This window comes from Cryptotermes secundus, unplaced genomic scaffold (assembly GCF_002891405.2).
Source record: "Cryptotermes secundus unplaced genomic scaffold, Csec_1.0 scaffold42, whole genome shotgun sequence".
Lineage (NCBI taxonomy): Eukaryota > Metazoa > Arthropoda > Insecta > Blattodea > Kalotermitidae > Cryptotermes > Cryptotermes secundus.
In genome coordinates this window covers 1,713,880-1,725,990 of record NW_019720161.1, presented here as the reverse complement: position 1 = coordinate 1,725,990, position 12,111 = coordinate 1,713,880, and the positions used below count along the sequence as shown (strand labels likewise).

Sequence of the window (12,111 nt, the reverse complement as noted above, 5' to 3'; positions counted from 1 at the left end):
TGTCCAGCGATTCTCGAGATGGCAGACTGAATTTGCTGATTATCTCGAAAACCACAAGAATTACGAAGAGAGTATGTTCGGCGTAAACTATTTCGTGTTTCTTTGAAAACCTTTTCGCCCCGAGAAGTTTCAGTGAGTTACGCTCCGGTTACTGCAGTGGATACATTTGCAGGACATAATGTGCAGTGCCCGTCATTGATATCAGATTTTAACGAAAGCTAGAATGTATTGATAAAATTTAATAAAACTGTCGAATATCAAGTGAAATGGAAATCCATTCGGTTGTTATATACGGACGGGCGGAAAGACACGGTGAAGCTAATATCACATTTCAGCGGTAGAGCACTCAAACGTAGCTTATAATTTGCTGTATCGTCGTGAACATCATGGAATTTTGCAGATACCTAGGGAAAATATTGAAATCAGTCATAAAGAAATAGTGTGAACTGGATTAATTCGGCTCAGGATAGGGATAATTTACTGTATCTTATGAATACGGCACGGGAAAGAGCCCTCGTATTCCATATAAGACGGGGATTTTTTGGATTGACTTGCCACTGTTACTTTATCAAGAAAGCATCTGTTGCATGCAGTTCGTTAGTTAGTTCGCTAGCCTGTTAGCACTGTAACTGCGTGCGGAACAGCCCAAGCACTTTCAAGACTACATCCCTGCCAGTCAGCAAGTTCTTGTACTTACGCGCGTCGATTCACATCCTCATATTTCACTTCACAGACTGGACAGTTTGTAGCGGTTTGTAGTCTGTTGGAATACTTCCATCAGATCACGGTTTCGGTTTACATCGTAGCAGTTGTGAACGGGGTTGCTAAGCTGATTACGTCATTCAGTTGCAGGCGTTGCAGGTGCGTGTTGCATGTGATCAGAGTGATGCATCTTTTTTCTTCTTTTTTTTTCCTTGGCATTACAGCCCCAGTGGGCCTAGGACTACCTCCATGAACTTCTCCGTTCACTTCGGTTATTCTAGATCTTACACATACGTTAGGACTCCTTGGGCGAGTGATCAGCTCGTCGCAAGGCAAGTGGTGCATCTACCAAGAATAAAAGTGGGGTTATTACTTGTTCAGAAGTATGTAAACGTTTGAATACGTACATGTCACAATTAATATTTATAAAAATAATTTTAGTTGGTGCATACAGTTTTATTCATAAAGTGTGTGGTTATGAAGTGACACCATAATTTACCAAGCATCGAACAAGAAGAAACTGCAGCTTTAGTAAGGTAAGTGTCAACTAAAAATATATCAACGTTAGAATAGCTGTAGCTTAGCTTATTAAATTCTCTAAAGACTCACATTTTAACTGAACTGAAAAAATTCTAACATGTAAAAAAAAGTTACTAATAACTAACAAACTTAACACAACTTTCTTAAATTGCCCCTTATTCAGACAATGTCTATGTGGATTATAAAAGAGTTTAGCAAAGCAACAAACAAACTGCTACTACATTACAATAATTCAATGCGAATAGTGAAGGCGATGATTCTTGGCCACTAATGCCCATCCTGTAGCGATATTTAGAATTCATGCATCGACATTTCCACTCCGCTGACGCCCTTATAGCATGATGCCTAATTACGCGCGGGGACAATTTGACGCTTTTATATTTAAGCTAAATGAAATAAATCAAACCGAAAACATTCGTCTGTCGGTAGCGGTTTAGATTTTGTATTCGGGAGATCATCCTTTCGGATACCGGTTGGGACACCGGATGTCCTCGCCCAGGTTTTTCATGGATTCCCGGCGTCCCTCGAGGCGAGTACTGGAATAATACCACAATTAAGCCACGACCGCTTTCATCCAGATCCTTTCCAGTTCATTATTCATCAGTCATCACATCCGTCCCATTCGATCCTATATCGTACCTATAATGAAGGCGTAAAATAGCGCAAAAAAGGAAGAAATTTAGAATTTTCTTTATTTGTGCCTTGTGACTTCATGAGTATTTTTTTATTGCTAGTGGGGTGGGACTAAGTCCCTTGTACTGCGGCCAATTCTGGCCTATTGTACCAGCCCCAGATGATAGGTGAGAGTGATGGTCGAGCAATTGGTGGAATGAAGATTGGTAGGGGAAATCGAAGTACTCGGAGAAAATTTGCCCCGGCGCCACTTCGTCCACCACAAACCCCCCTCGACCAGACCCGGGATCGAACCCGGGCCGCCGCTGTGGAAAGCCAGTGACTAACCGCTTGAGCTATGGCGCGGTCCTGACACTGCGAAGATAAATTGAAGAGTATTTTAATGTTGAAGCAGATGGTGCATATAGTAACCACTGTGTTTTAAAGGGTCAAAAGGGCAATCAGTGATCCTGTGTACACATATGAAGCCCCCTGTCCGCTGAAATCCAATTCTGAGAGTAAAAGAGAATAGATTACGAGCAACGGTGTAGTGGGAAGTTTTTTTTTTTTTTCAGGATAATCCATATTTCCTCTTTAGTTCCACCATTATCTCTATTATCCACTCATGAGAACCGAGTACTTTCAGTAATTGATGCAGCATATCTACTAATCAATCAGTTTATCCTGCGCTGTGAGCCGTACGTGTTATGAGGGCTGCTTCCTTTCAGGAGGAGGAAAATATAACAGTACATTTCAGAATTTCCATTAATTCATGCATTCACATTATTGTAATAGCTGGGATAGAGCAGTCGGTATGACGGGCTAAGGTCTGGATTGCTGGAGTTCGATTCCCTGCAGGGCCATGATTTTTCTCTTCTCCACAGCGTCCATACCGGATCTGCGGCCCACCAAGCCTCCTGTCCAATTGTTACTCGGAGCTGTTCCCCTATGTGTAAAGAAGCAATAGGGGCATGAAGCTGACCACTCACCTCCGTTTATTGCCGAGGTCAAGAATTGTAACTTTATACCTGCACTCCCCCATACGTCTTCATGTTGTTGTGCGTAATTAATTAAACTCAGGGGAAACTTCACCCTTTACGAGCACGAGCAGTAAATTACCGCTGGCCCTCGCCAGCACAGTCAATCTTGGTTTCTAGTCTCGTCGGGACCCATGACCATATTTTTGTTCTTTCTAGACTTTACGTGTTTTGAAATTGGGCCTCTTCGACGAGAGAAGGGGTCTGTCAACTACTGCTAACCCCCACCCCCCTCTTTGGGGAATAACTTCTCACTCTCTCACCCTGCTCACCTCATTCACTGTTATCCTTAACCTTTTTACCTTTGTCATTACGGGTCAAGAATCAAATTACAGGACGTTAATTAACAAATAATGCCCTTTCGAAAAGTAAGCTAAGTGTAATATAACTATTACTATCACAGAGAAAGGGCACGACTATAGTTAATTACATGGTTGCTCTGGCGGTTAGCCTGTTTTCAGAAGGTCCCAGGTTCGATCATAAGCTATGAAAATGCAATGACAGCCGATCAACTGAGGCCGAGATAGGAGACAGCTGTAGTCACGTAGGGTGAACAAAGTGTACGAGTAATGTCAGACTGGTAGTTCTCAACCTGTGTGTCGCGAACATTTGTCAGTTGCGCTTCGAGTCTCTTAAGGGAAAACTGGAACAAAGGAATGGAAGAAAAGGGAGAGGTTGAAAGAAGGATAGAATGAAGAAAAGGAAGGAGGATAGAAGGAAGAGAGTGGAAAAGTATGGAACAAAGAAAAGGAGAATTATACAACGAAGGAAATGAAGAAGAGGGCGAAGGAAAGGAAGAAAAATGATAGAAGGAAAGGAATGATACAAGGAAGGAAAGAATAAGGACAGATCGGATAAGAGGAAGAAGCATAGAACGAAGAGAATGAAGAAGCACGGAATGAAAGTAAGGAAGAAGAAAAACGATAGAAGAAAGTAATCAAGATAGATCGAAAAAAGATATAAGCATAGAAGAAAGAGAATGAAGAAATACAGAACGAAGAAAGGAAGAAAAATTATGTAACGAAGGAAAGATAGAACAAGGATGGAACGAAGGGAAGGGAGAAGGATACAACAGAGGAAAAGGAGGAAAAGAAGGAAGGAAATGAAGGAAAAACGACGGAGAAAGAAGGGAACTGGGATGGAACGAAAGAAATAAAGCAAAAGAAGGGCAAAACAAAGGAGAGGAAGAAGGAAAAACGAAGAAAAGAAAAGAGAAAGCAAGAGAGAACCAAGGGGAGTGTAAGTGTTCTGCTGCACGCGTCGGAGCCATGTTGCATGTCGCACCGCTGCTTATGTTTCTGTGAAGATTTCACTTCTGTACGAGCAAACGGTCGGCGTCTTGAGGCTGTCCGCATGGGGTGCCATAAAATCGTGTCACCCTGTCCCAGTTCTTTCCCACGCAGCACTCGGGGCTTGCATACATGCACAAAAGAGAGGGTCCGGTTGCTCTGAAGCCCGAATGATAAAAGTTCTGCTGTATAACTTAGTCTTCATGATGACCAAAATGAAGATATAAAGATTAATTCTTACTATACAAAGAAATGCTACTTTCAGTATTGCGACTGGCTACGGCCTGGTCGGACTAGCAATGGGGGTTCATTTCCCGGCAGGTGCAATAGATTTTTATCTTCACTTCCTGGAGACCGGTTCTTGGACCCACCCAGCCTCCTATCTAATGTGCATCAGGCGCTATTTCCCCGACGTAAAGCGGCCGGAGCGTGAAGCTTACCACGTTTTCATCCAGTGTCGAGGTTATGAATACTTTCTCTTCCCGTGCGTCTTTATAGCATAATAAAATATAAGGTAAAATTGCCCCTGTGCTTAACTAATTAAACACTACGCCGTGAAGGTGTATGGGGGAGTGGATTTCTAGATCTACATTTTCGTGACCTCGGCATTAGTTGAAGATGAGTGGTCAGCATCACGCTTCTGCCGCTTTACCTCGGGGAAAGTGCCCCCCCGGTACCCAGTGTGTAGGAGGCTGGGTAGATCCCAGAGCCTGTCTTGACGATGTGGAAAAGAGAAAATTCTATACCCTACCGGAACTCGAACCCCGACACCTCAGTCGTCCAGCCCGTAGCCAGTCGCTGTACCGACTACTACATAAGTAAAAGCGTGGAGAACTTTTGCCTCTGTTACGTTGTGGCTTGATGGATTTTAAGAGATAAAACATGATGAGATCTGAGGTTGTCACAGATGTGACAAGAAGATTGCTATGTTTATGGGATGTGATGCCGCTTAACCCGGTAAATACAAGGATTTCGGATGAAAGCGTTGCTTCCGTCTTCAGGTTGAAATTCTGCGCTGAAGACGGAAACAGCAGTTTTCTCCGAAATTTTGGTAACTTGAACTACACGTCTTCACATTCCGTAGAAGAGCAATCTCTAATGAATAATGTGACGTCATCTCAGAGTTGCTAAATTTTATATTTAACATGTTCTGCCTCTGGGATTCTGTGAAAATAGCCAACAGTCCCAACAGGTTAGTCTAGAGGTAATGCCCTGGATTTGTGTTCTGGAGATTGTGGGTTCGAATCACGGTCGGGCCACCGACTCTCCTGACCGAAATTGTCTTGGGTTTCTTCAATAGCTCCAAGTAAATGTATTAGTATCTGTTTAAACTTGCTTGCCACCTGCTTTCATGCTGGTATCTTGTTTGCATTATTCTATCCTGAAGATGGAGGCTATATTTTCCTCCGAAACATCTATTGACTTTCAACGGACTACACGTCATTATTTCACAGAAGACAGTACACTTCATAACCACCGCTGTGAGAACCGCAAATCCTACACAACAAACCACGTTGGTTATACAAATGCATATGCAATAGATAAACAGTCTAGCTTTTTAAACAGTAGGGGTACTTCCCTATGTTACTACGGCGTATCTGGCAGACCGCTTATAATCGAATTTTCCGCGTTCAGCAAACAGTTGTCCGCATTCATTCAACGCGTATAACCAGGTCTTTATTGGAAGAGAGTTTACCATATATAGCATCGAAAAATTGGTTGGAAGCGAATAATGAATTCGAAAAGATATGCAGTGCCAACTTTAGCGGATAGAGGGTGTCGCATGGTCAGCGCAACGGATCCCCACGGCCGTTAATATCGGTTTTCTAGACCGGAGCCGCTATTTCCTTGAAATAGCTCCACAATTAGCCTCACGAGGCTGAGTGAACCACTACTTTTCAGAAAATCTGGTAGCGCCGGGAATCGAACACTGGATATCTGGATCTGTAGCCAGGAGCTCTGACAACTAGACCACACTTCGCCGACAAGAGGCGGTCGCTCAGTCGGTATAGTTTGCTTGCGGACCACAGGCCACAGAGTTTGAAGGATATGCAATGAAATGACAGAAGTTTAATTCTAGGTTCTGGAGCGACTAAGGAAAGCCACGGAGAACCACAGTCACGATGGGCTTTTTCCGGCCGAGGCTCGAACTAAGCATCTGCCGAATAGAAGTCAGAAGCGTTGTTGTTTGAGAAACTTGCTCGGTCATACATCGTTACAAGACAAAAGATACAGTGAGTCTATACCGCTCTTAGAACCGTAAACCTTAACAGTCGACATGATGTTATTTAATGTTATATTTCCAGCACATAAATGCCAAAAATATAAGCCAGCCTGTTATTGCAGATCTGGTGTAAAATTTCACTTTGAGTTAATAATTCTACAGATTCAAATGTACAGTTGGGGGGCACGCGGTAGCGTAGTTGGTTGAGGCACTACGCTACACGCCGCAAGGTCGTGGGTTCAATTCCTGATGAGTTCATTGGATTTTTCAATTGACATGATCCTTCCAGCCGCAATATGGTTTTGTGGTCGTCTCAGGCTCTAACAGAAATGAGTACCAGGAATCATCTTGGGGGGCTAAGGGCGGCCGGAGCGTAATGCTGACAACTTCACTGCCTTCTGTGAGCCGACGTCTCACAATCCTATGGGTCTCCACGGTCTGTTACAAGAATAGCTTTACTTTAAATGTGCAGTTGCGTTTTATTATATTTGTGGCTTATGTCTATAACTCCTTGAAGCATGAACGTGTGCTGTCAGATTTAGTTGCGTGAGCGGTCCTCGTGTGATCATGTAGATCGTGGATTTCCATAGCAACAGCATTTCATTGAAAAAGAATTGACATGCTTGAATGTGGAATAAATTGAATCAATAATTTTATTGATATTTTCTAAAATGACATTTATAAATATTGAAGTTCGTGAATGTCTGTTGAAGCCCACTTTTAATGCACATGATATAAAAACAGGCAGACACTTTATTCTCCGAACGCTTAGTCGAATGGAGTTTCCTTTAATAAAATATTTTTCTGTCTTCAGTTAGATGAAAGGGAAAGAGATTTATCTAAGCGTAAAAATAAGAAGTGATATAACTACCGCAGGATCTGTGGTTTTTACACCGGTGGTTATGAAGACTTCTGTCTTCAGGGATATAACGCCATGTAGCCCGTTTGAAGTCAACCCACGCTTAGAAGACAGATATCTGCTCCATCTTCATGGTTTAAGAATGAGCAAAACAAGATACAAGAGTGAAATAGATTTTAATTATTTACAGTAGTCTACAGTAGTAGATATGAGAAGTGAATACATAATTTTCGTCGGAAAGCCAAAAGGAAAGAGAGATCTTGGAAGACACGAGCGTAGATTTAAGGACAATATTAAAAGTCGACGTTAAAAATAGATACACTTGAAGGGAGCGGTGAAATTCTTTCCTCTGGCTCGATCTAGGGACCAGCGACGGGCTGTTGTAAACACGATAATGAACTTTCATGTACTACGAAAGTTGGATAATTTCTAGACTACCTAAACTGCTGTTCACTTACAAAGGAAGGGCCTGCTCTATGGGGTTTATTGTGTAGTTACGGAATGATATCACTTTAGCAGTAAGGTTTAATTTTCCATAATTAATTACTCAGTTAACCTGCGTCTCACGTAATTCGACGGCACCCGAAACAACATCCCTCGCCGATGTCGAGAACCCAACTAAACCAACCCCCGCGGCTTTTCCTTGTTCATAAAACGAGTTGTATCACTATACTCGTCGCATAGCAACCGAGTTTACTAATTCATTGTGCGCCGACGCCTGTTTCGAAGTCGGGTCGGCGTCCGATGCAAGCAGACCGCGAGGCGAAACTGTCGCGTCGACTGGAGACGCTCGAACTACTTCTTCCATCCAGTCGCGCTGTCGACAATAGCCACCCGGCCGTGCGCGGTGTAGTGTTGTGGTGTGTGTCCTCTGTAAACGTGTTCCGAAACCGGAATCCTGTTGGTCCTAGGCAGCTCACGCCCCAGCAGGCGGGAAGCTGCGGTGGAGGAGGCGCTAGTCCGTCAGGCTGAGGAAGGTAATTCTTCGGGAGAAGAAGAGGCCAGCAACAACAATAGCAGCATGGCGATGACCGCTGCAAGAGACTTGGAGAAGGACGTAGTTCCGCCGTTACCTCCTAGATATCGCTTCAGAGACCTCATCATGGGCGATTATGCCTTCAATGATGATGGCGAGAGGTAATGTACACAGATGTAAACCGGGCGTCTTAACAAGATAGTCGAACGTCAGTGGAAATTATCTGCTTATGATTTAGTATCGTTTTTAAGGCAACTTCTTCCAGTTGACCACCAACATTTACTACAGCAGGGTCTTCATCTCTCTCTCTCTCTCTCTTGTGTTGGTAGCATAATGAGTATTGCTTCTCTCCAGCAATGATTTCTGTCGAGATACTTCTCTGGTGCAAGGCCTCATACGTGTGGAGTTTCAATAATTGAATATTTTCTTAGTTCTCGCAGATGGTTTGTGTTGTGTTTGATTTATGTACCACTTCTTGAAACTGGCCTAGGTGTACGGAGATAGAGACTAGCTCTGTCTGTTGGGCCCAACTGAGTAGGTTTTACCTGAGGACGGAGAGAGAATCCAGTCTCCGAAACGTTGTGTTTTGAAAAATAAACAGGACGGTTTTTAAATATATACAAGATTATGGATAGTGCCCAAAAACATAATATTTGTAAGACAGTAAAATTTTAGTAAATGGATAATTTTTTATATAGCAATGTATCATCGTCACAAACTTTTAGATCTTAGGTTCTTTTAAATTCACTAGGAGAGGCGTTTATTCTTATGAGTCTTCTCTATTGCTGTCAGTTACAAGAAGGAGCCCTAATAACACAAATGGCCGCCATGAGTGTAAAAGAAATATCGTGTTTATGTACACAATACCCTTATATATATATATTTGTAAGCATGAGGCATCATTGTCACTACGCAGTTGCTAGTTACCATAGCAACGAATTGTCAAGTGTTAACACATTATATGAACTTAAGTCACATATTACGTCACGAAAGAATGAGAGCCTTTTATTTCAGTGTATCATGTCTATTCAGGAACTATGGGAAGCACATATTGAGGTTATATGATAAATGAAATGGTGAGGGCATAAAATGAATTAAGCAACAACAGGATGGAGAAAATTACATAAAGAGAAGCTTCATGATTTATATACTTCACTAGACACCATTTGTGCAATCAAATAAGAAAGAATAAGATGTATGGGAGATGTAACTCGGATCTAGGAAACAAGAAATGCTTGCACAATTTAGACTGAAAAATTAAATTGAAGAAATTTCTTGTGGTCGAAGGATCGTATTGTGATTGATGTTAGTGTAGGGTTCTTGGGAGTATCATAATGAATCGTTGGGTACCGTAATTGACAGGGATCTTATTGACTACATTAGTGACCATCAGCTTCTCAAGAAGGATTTTGCTCCATAGAATATATTAGACATTGACTGTTGTACTCATAAGTACATGTTCTTTTTACGTATATTTTTATAGCCTTATTAACTTCATTGTTACCTGGCGCTGCGATATATGGGTACACAAATTAACAGCATGGCGAATGAGCGAAATATTATGTTTTGAATATTATAGATGAACTAAGTGTAAGTCGCTGGCTCGTCACCATAATGCAGGGCATATTCACAACATAAAGATGGCTGACAGATCCTTTGAAAATATATCACAGTTCAAATGTTTGAGAATGACAGTAACAAATCAAATTTTATTCAGGAGGAAATTAAGAGGAGATTGAAGTCAGGAAATGCTTGCTAGCATTCAGTCTTCTCGTCTGCTGTGTAGAAACGTAAAAAATGAAAATACATATATAAAAATATAATTTTATCTGTGGTTCTGTATGGCTGTGAAACTTGGTCTCTTGACATTACGGGAGGAACACAGACTGAGAGTGTTTGAGAACAGGGCGTTGAGGCTAATATTTGGACCGAAGAAAGATGAAGTGACAGGAGGTTGGAGAAAACTGCATAATGAGGAGATGGGTAGGACATGTGCTACGAATGGGGAGAAGAAGAAGAAGAAGAAGAAGAAGGCGTATAGGATTTCTGTGAGAAAATTAGAAGGAAAGAGACCACTAGGAAGACCTAGACGTAGATAGAAGAATAATATTAAGATGGATCTTAGAGAGATAGATTGGGTGGTATGGACTGGACTGATCTGGTTTAGGATAGAGACTAATGGAGGGCTCTTGTGAACACGGTAATGAACATACGGGTTGCATAACATTTTGGGAAATGTTTAGTAGTTGCGCAACTGTCGGCTTCTCAAGAAGAGCTCAGCTCCACGGAGCTACTTAACTATGCTATATCATCTATCTATCTATATTCCTGTTGCTCCCACCTGGAGCATGGGGCATCAGTGAAACGCTTCGTTTTACTTCAGTTTCGTAACCTTAGACAGTCGGTATGACTCCTTGGACGGGGATCAGCTCGTCGCAAGACCGCTACATACAGACAAACAGAATAAACGCAGACAAACGTCCAATTCTTGAGTGGGATTCCCAGTGTTCGAGCGAGGAAGACAAATCGTGTCTTAAACCGCGGCTGGCCACTGTGATCGGCAGTTATACAATAGCTCATGAATTATTGGTGTATGTGAATTGTACGATAAATCTGCCCGATTCCATGATATAACTTTCTTTTTCGTAGTTTGAAGTAACGGAGCCTTCTATAAATAACTCTTGAAATTATCCGTGAAACGTGTAGATAAAGTCGCGAGCGAATTCAGGTTGTCATGCCGCGTAATAACGCACGTCACGAAATTTGAAAGGTTCACTGTATATGGTGTCATGCAGCACGCTTTTCTCTTAATTTTGTTACGAAACTTTGTCTTGACGTGTAGCGTTGTGACGCGCGTATATTTATAAATCCCGAAGGCGAGACATGCATTACAATTGGACCTGTTACAGTTCATCTCTTGAACTGTTCGTAATGCAGTAAGACTTAACGAAGAGGACTATCTTCTGAGATGTGACCCCGTAATTTTCAGTATAAGCTCACTTATATTTCGCAGAAAATTACTGCTTACATATTCATGTCTGAAGGATAAGCAATACCCTGCTTGCTATCCGTTTGTGGTGGTTTATGATGTGGTTTCATTTTTTACCCTCAAAATTGAGGCGTTATGTACGTTCGAAACGTCTGACTGTCCCCCAGCTGCACTGTATTACAACCTGTTATAGTTGCCGCTAGGAGAAGCTAAAATCCAACCCACTCCTTGCGACAGATATTTATATGAGCTAAAGTTGTCCCTTTGCTTAATTAAGTACTATGCCACGAAGATGTGTTGAAGAGTGGAGGTATAGTTCCACTTTTCTTGGTCTCGGTTAGCTTTACGCCCAAGCCGCTTAATCTCCGGAAAATTCGCCATAGGTATCCAGCTGGTGGGGGTGTTGTGTGGGCCAGATAGGCGGAAATGCATTATCACATTGTCAAAAACGAACAAAATCAGCACATCTCCACGATTGTCATAATGACTTCCAACGATTAAATGCACCACTGGGTGGGGGGGGGGACATATGGACGTGTCTACTGGAGATTACAGAGGGATGGGTGCATACCATTCTCCGTGGGTAACGGAATACAGACTATCGACCGAGGAAATAACTCGGCCCATTCGCTCCTAACTTCACATTAAAAGGTCGCTGGATCGATTTCGCTGACTGCAAATGTTTTCTCTTCTCACTGACGAATTCCGAATGTCTTCACGACTACGATAAGAATCTCAGCAGAGGTCCCTGATTCCTAACTGGAGAAAATATTGCTTAGAGCCGTAGCAATTATATAATAATAATAATAATTCAATTCAATTCGTGTTTATTTATGTGCAAACTTAGCACAATGGCCAATTACAAAGTTAGCACGAGTATACA

At 42.1% G+C, this 12,111-nt stretch overlaps 1 protein-coding gene across 1 annotated transcript in view; it reads left to right on the top strand.

Moving 5' to 3' along the window:
• Positions 1-833: 833 nt before the first annotated feature.
• Positions 834-12,111, top strand: part of LOC111866912 (potassium channel subfamily T member 2) — a 534,419-nt gene continuing 523,141 nt past the window's right edge. The window contains exon 1 of the mRNA XM_033752480.1: positions 834-861. The gene's annotated coding sequence lies outside the window, so the exon portion shown is untranslated. The remainder of the gene's footprint in view (positions 862-12,111) is intronic.